This window comes from Chaetodon auriga, chromosome 7 (genome assembly GCF_051107435.1).
Source record: "Chaetodon auriga isolate fChaAug3 chromosome 7, fChaAug3.hap1, whole genome shotgun sequence".
NCBI classification, from domain to species: domain Eukaryota; kingdom Metazoa; phylum Chordata; class Actinopteri; order Chaetodontiformes; family Chaetodontidae; genus Chaetodon; species Chaetodon auriga.
The window spans coordinates 9,230,513-9,236,512 of record NC_135080.1 but is presented as its reverse complement, the minus strand read 5'-3'; the positions used below and the strand labels follow the sequence as shown (position 1 = coordinate 9,236,512).

Here is a 6,000-nt window from a genome sequence, read left to right as displayed (position 1 = left end):
GGGATGGGGGTGGATGGTGGTGGCATGACAGGCTGGGTTCGGTAGATTAATCCAATCTCAAATAGATCTCAAGATTCTTGGTTCCACTATGATGTATGAAATTACATGAAAAATCAAGATAGAACTCAGGACCAGACGTATTTTGTTATCAATTCACATTTTATTTAGCACATGAAAAAAAAAGTTAAATAAGACTATAACCAAATAAAATCTTAAAAATATGTACCATTAAAAACATGTACATAAGAAATTTAAACCAACTGGTGCAAACTGTTTTGAATGTGCAGAGCCAAGATCAAAACTATTTGCTGCCATTATTTCCAAACCTCAGATGTCCTTTGTTTGATTTTTGTTCATTAAATGTTTCTTGGTGTTTTTCTCTGGCTGAAGCAATATGATGAAACACTTTGGAGCAAATATACAGAATGTTAGTCCAAAACTGGAGGCCAGGATGGCAAATATCTCCACAGCCACAGTAAATTTCCCAGGAGAGCTGACATACGCTGGGATAAAGGTGATCCACACTGCACAGAATATCAGCATGCTGAAGGTGATAAGCTTGGCTTCATTAAAATTATCAGGTAGTTTCCGAGCAAGGACAGCTAACGCTAAGCAAAAGACAGCCAGTAGGCCTATGTACCCGAGCACAGCCCAGAAACCAATATCTGAGCCTAATGCACACTCCAGGATGATTCTCTCCTTGTATGTGGTGAGGTTTTTCATTGGAAAAGGGGGACTAACGACCAACCAAATAATACATATTAAAACTTGAATAAATGTGAAACAACCGACAGACATCCTTTGCTGTAGTGGACCAAACCATTTCATGACATTACTGCCTGGGAGTGTAGCTTTGAAGGCCATTAACACTACTATTGTTTTCCCCAGAACACAAGAGAGGCAGAGGACGAAGGTGATCCCAAACGCTGTGTGGCGCAGCATGCAGGACCACTCAGAGGGTGCTCCAATGAAAGTCAATGAACATAAGAAACATAGAGTCAGGGAGAAGAGCAGCAGGAAGCTCAGCTCTGAGTTGTTGGCTCTAACAATCGGGGATGACCTGTGACGAAAGAACACAGCTGCTGTTATAATGGCAAGACAGGCACCACCAACGGAGAATGCAGCCAGGATGATTCCTAGGACCTCGTCAAAGGACAGAAACTCTACAGGCTTTGGGAAACAAGTGTCTCTCTCTGTATTAGGCCAAGACTCCTTGGGGCAAGGAAAACAATCAGGGGAATCTGAAAAACAAAACAACAAAAGGGACCTTCAGTAGTCATATATTTAACATTTTAGATATGAATTAAAAAAAAAAATGAAATAAAAAATACCTGTAGCATTGCTAATCTCTCCCTCAGGACATGGTACACAATTGTAACAGCAGATGGGTTTTCCTTTCTGCAGCACTTTACGAGTTCCTGGAGGACAGCTGTCACTGCACACTGACACAGGCACCTGGAACATAGATACAGACAAACACATACTCAGGTGTGTTATGAAGTTGAAGTTGTTATGAGGTTTAAAGTCTGGCATAAACAGACCCACATGCCAATATGTGCATTGAAAGTATTACATTGGACACTGTATTCATTCCTCTTGTTCACAACAGCTGTCAAGAAGTCTGGTCCTAATACCATTTGTATTTAATGACGAGAGTGACAAAATCCAGAGAACTTGTTAAGTTCAGCTGAAGTTAAAATGAGGATTCAGCAGTCAGAGTTTGACAAATCAAGTGGTTATCTCCCAGAGTTACAGTTTTTGTACTCCAAACTCCATCTTTTTGTTACCTCAGCTGCAGCTCAGCACATGAACAAATTTTCATAGTGAAAACAGTGTAACTTTGAAAAATCCCCATTTGATTTGTGAAACTCACACTGTTAAAGTCTCATATCTGAATTTTGGAATTTTTTTCCCAAAATGAGCATGATGGATGTTGTCCCACACATGTTGCACTGGAATTGTATTAAGAATGGATCTCTTCACGGCCACTAATGCCAGGGGAGTTAAGGAACACAAAACACATATCTGTACCATTTGAGATCTCTTAATCTTTAAATAGGGATCTCATATATTAAATTACTGCTTTTTGGCTCCTTACTTCTGTGCCACCCTCAATCCAGGTGAGGTTCCTGTTGATATGGAACTCCTGGCCCACTGGCAGTGATGAGTCGTAATTCCCGACTCTCAGTTTTTTGCCAGTTAACCAGCTCATATTTGGCCACAGGATCGCCACTGGCATCGAATGACACATCATAACCATTTTGGGAAAAATTGACTTTCTTCAGCTGAGTAAGAACCTGTGAGGATGAGGTCAAATAAGACAGTGAGTTTAAAGATCTAAAAACATATAAAATAAGCTGAATACCTCATACCAAAAAATATATGTTATAATATTGCACTGTTCACTTATTCACTCTGACAGACCTGTTTGGACTCTATCCTGGTGAATTTGTCACACTGAGTTGTCGAATTTGTTTCCTGACACACAGCATTATGAATTGCATGTGCTATTGCATAAACAGCCTTGTAGACCATGTTAGTGATTCGGAGCTGGGATGTGTCGGTGTACGGGCTCTGGAGAGTTTGAAGGTCTTCATTTCTATCACACACACTCTCGTCTGTGGCTGCACCTAAACACACACAGAGACAGACGAAAGTGTTTATAGCCTTAGTAATGAAATTACATTTTTATTCTTGCTCACGTGTTTTTCATTCATTTTTGCTGCCCTCTAATTGTATTTAGCCTGTCAAATGTGCCTTGTAAAAACTCATACATATATATATATATATATACTACTTTATTTATAAAACGTATTTACTTTGCAATACATTTCAAAGTACTGTTTTCAAGAAGTTCTTTCATCTATTTTCTTTTAAAGAACTAGTGTTTAAGTTGTTGTTGGTTGCTGTTTTTTTTGTTTTTTTTAAAGAACTTATGTATAAAAACTTAACATGAATTAGTCATCAGATGTTACACGTATAAAAGATAATGTCCACAACTTTTGTATTTACCACCTCCACAGTTGGCCTGTTTTAATGTGTTTTCAAATGGTAAAATAATCTGAAATCACCTACAGGGCAATAAACCTAATTACACCTATACATCTATTGTCACTGAAAGATATCACTAAGTACAATTTTTTTTAGCTCTCTTTATCTTGGTGGCCAACTATGAATTGGGTGCTTGTGTTCAGGTTTCGGTGTTGGTGTTGTAAAACTGCTGCAGTTTTCAAACAAAGCTTGTACAAAACATTCTGAAAGACAGCAGATGACTGAAACTTGAACTGAATTCATAAAGTGAGATTATTTACAGAGATGTACCTTATGCCCACCTCATGTCACTGTTCAATATCAATACAAACTCAGATGAACTTCCTCACTTTTTTCCAGTCTGCAGTTGAATGATTCTTCCCAGAACTCAGTCAGCACTGGAGAGGCAGCCACTTCAGAGGGAGAGAGATCCAGCAAGAAGTCTCTCAGACCTGGGATGACAGATTGCTGAATGCCAAATCCGATGGCTCCAGCACAGAAACTGAACCTCAGCATGTCTCGGTTGGTGACCCAAGACTCACTGCCTATCCACTGACGAGGTGGAGAAGGCTCGAGCAACAGCTCCTCCAGCAGGATCCTCATGTCTGTAGAGGCTACAAATGCCACAATAACTATAGCTGTCGACCTGAAGAAAAATGAGAGTTACATTCGGTTTTGGTGTGCTGAATGGACAGTATTGGTCACACCATTTAACATTTTCAAACAACATTCATAATAAATGTGAGAGAAGCAAACCTGATAAAAAAAATGACACATTTAGAATTTGCCACTAACATAAAAAAAAACCAATCCTCCATCTTATACTTGACTGAATTGTTTTTGTGGTTTTGTGTGCAGAAGGTCAGTGTCAGTACAAAGATCAAAAGCACAATCAGTGATGTACAAACCTGCGGATAACATCAGCTACTCTCTGGATCTTGCTCCGTGGGTGGGTCCGATAGAAAGATTCGGAGTACTCCACACAGATCCCCTCCTTCTGCGCTGCGTCAAAGAAAGATGCCATGCCATTATTGCCATAGTCCGAATCAGACCGGATGGCACCTATCCATGTCCAGCCAAAGTGTTTCACCAGCTTGGCCAGCGCATCAGCCTGGAACTGGTCACTGGGGATTGTTCTGAAGAAACTGGGATACTGCTGCTTATCAGACAGGCATGCACAAGTGGCAAAGTGGCTCACCTAAAGAAAATACAGCAGTGTAAATCTTGAGTCAGAGAGACAAAAGACATCAGTAGTGACCTATCTTAAACACATATCTTGCCAGATATTAAAAATATTTACTTGAGGAATGTTAAAGGACCCGATGACACGTGACATGCTGATCGATCGTGTGGATGAGGAGTCACCAACGATAGCCATCACCATACCAGACTGTGAGCAGTTATCACCAGTGTCAAACACCGGGTCCAAGCCATTCGAAAGCTGGAATGCTGCATTTGCGGCCATTAGTACTGAGGCACAAGAGTCATGGATCTGATAACCAAGTTTGATTCCCGACAGCAGTTCTGTGCTGTTATTAATCTCCTTGATGGCAAAAATCATTGCCTGTGAGAAGCGTAGTTGACGGTGGTCAATGCTACACAGAGATATTCACATTCAACTGGTCAAATTTACATGTAATGAGGACAAATCACACTTTTAACACAAAAAACACATAAATCAGAACTACATTCCTGGACAATAAATGATAGCTGCACTGTTTCTGTGAACCAAATGTAGACCACAGATTTAACTGACCACCAAAATTCAAAAACACAGTATTAGATGACAGTCCAAAACTGACAGGAATTTGACAGCACAGACTAACAATAGTTAAATAAACCCACAGTCTTAAATTGTTTGTAGCTGATTTGGTAAGTTTTCAATACTACACAAAAATATGCAACATGAATGTAAGGACATGATGTAAATATTTCTATACCTACACAGTGTAACATTCTTATCCCCCATTTCTCCCTCTTACTAACCTCCCTGTGCATCTTTGTAGCTCAGGCATGCTGGTGTAGTTATGCTTCTCTGTGTTCTTGTATTTGTGTATGGCGAAAACACCCCCAATAACATAATCACCATCCATGGAGAATGCAGGTAGACGAGTGGTACCCTGGAGCTTGCATTTCACAGATGAGGCGTCAGTACTGACCCCAGCACCAGTCCTATCCTCTGTAAGCACAGCCCTTTGTTTCAGACCATCCCTAGAACCATTCAAGGCAAGAGAAGAGTTCAGCTCACCCGAACTCAGAGACAAGATCAGGCCAATAACGAAAGCTGAAATCTCCATCCCTCAAGTCTCTGCATGTGGGAATACTGTATGTGTGCTTTCAATGGTTTATATAGATTTTCAGACAAAGCCTTCCCTCCTTCTACTCTATGTCATCCTACTGCACATCGGAGAGAGAGAGAGATCGGTCACAGGCAGTGCATTGCCTGTGACTGGATCTGAGCCAATGGGGTGGCGCTATAGATGAGACCATACAGGCTTTCATGATCAAAATGTAACAATATTCACACCTTGTAACTCCATTCATCGAAAAAATGGAGCATCTCCCCCACACAGAAGCCTCTGCAGCAGTTGTGAAAGCTGTTCAGAGGGCTGGATCTCGTGATCAACCTGAGGATCCAGCGTGACTTGTCCCTCAGACTACTGAAGTGTCATATTATCTAAGTTTTGGGTGCCATTTTTGCACAGAATGAGGACTGCAGATTTTCTCTTACCCTGGTATTATATGTCACTGTCTCTTTTCTCCCCTTGTAAAGTTACCATTGCAAACACTCAATATTTTCTTTGTTACCTCACACCTTTTTCACTTTAACTTATACTACAGTTAAGCTTAACAAATGCACACTTTTAATGGATTGTGTAATACTCTGTAGTACACTTTTTTATTGTTGTTGTTGTTCCACTGTGATATATGAAATGATTTAATGAAAAGTCAAAACAGAACTCAGGACCA

At 40.3% G+C, this 6,000-nt stretch overlaps 1 pseudogene; it reads right to left on the bottom strand.

Moving 5' to 3' along the window:
- Positions 1-327: 327 nt before the first annotated feature.
- On the bottom strand, positions 328-5,060 carry LOC143323382 (extracellular calcium-sensing receptor-like; annotated as a pseudogene).
- Positions 5,061-6,000: the final 940 nt, after the last annotated feature.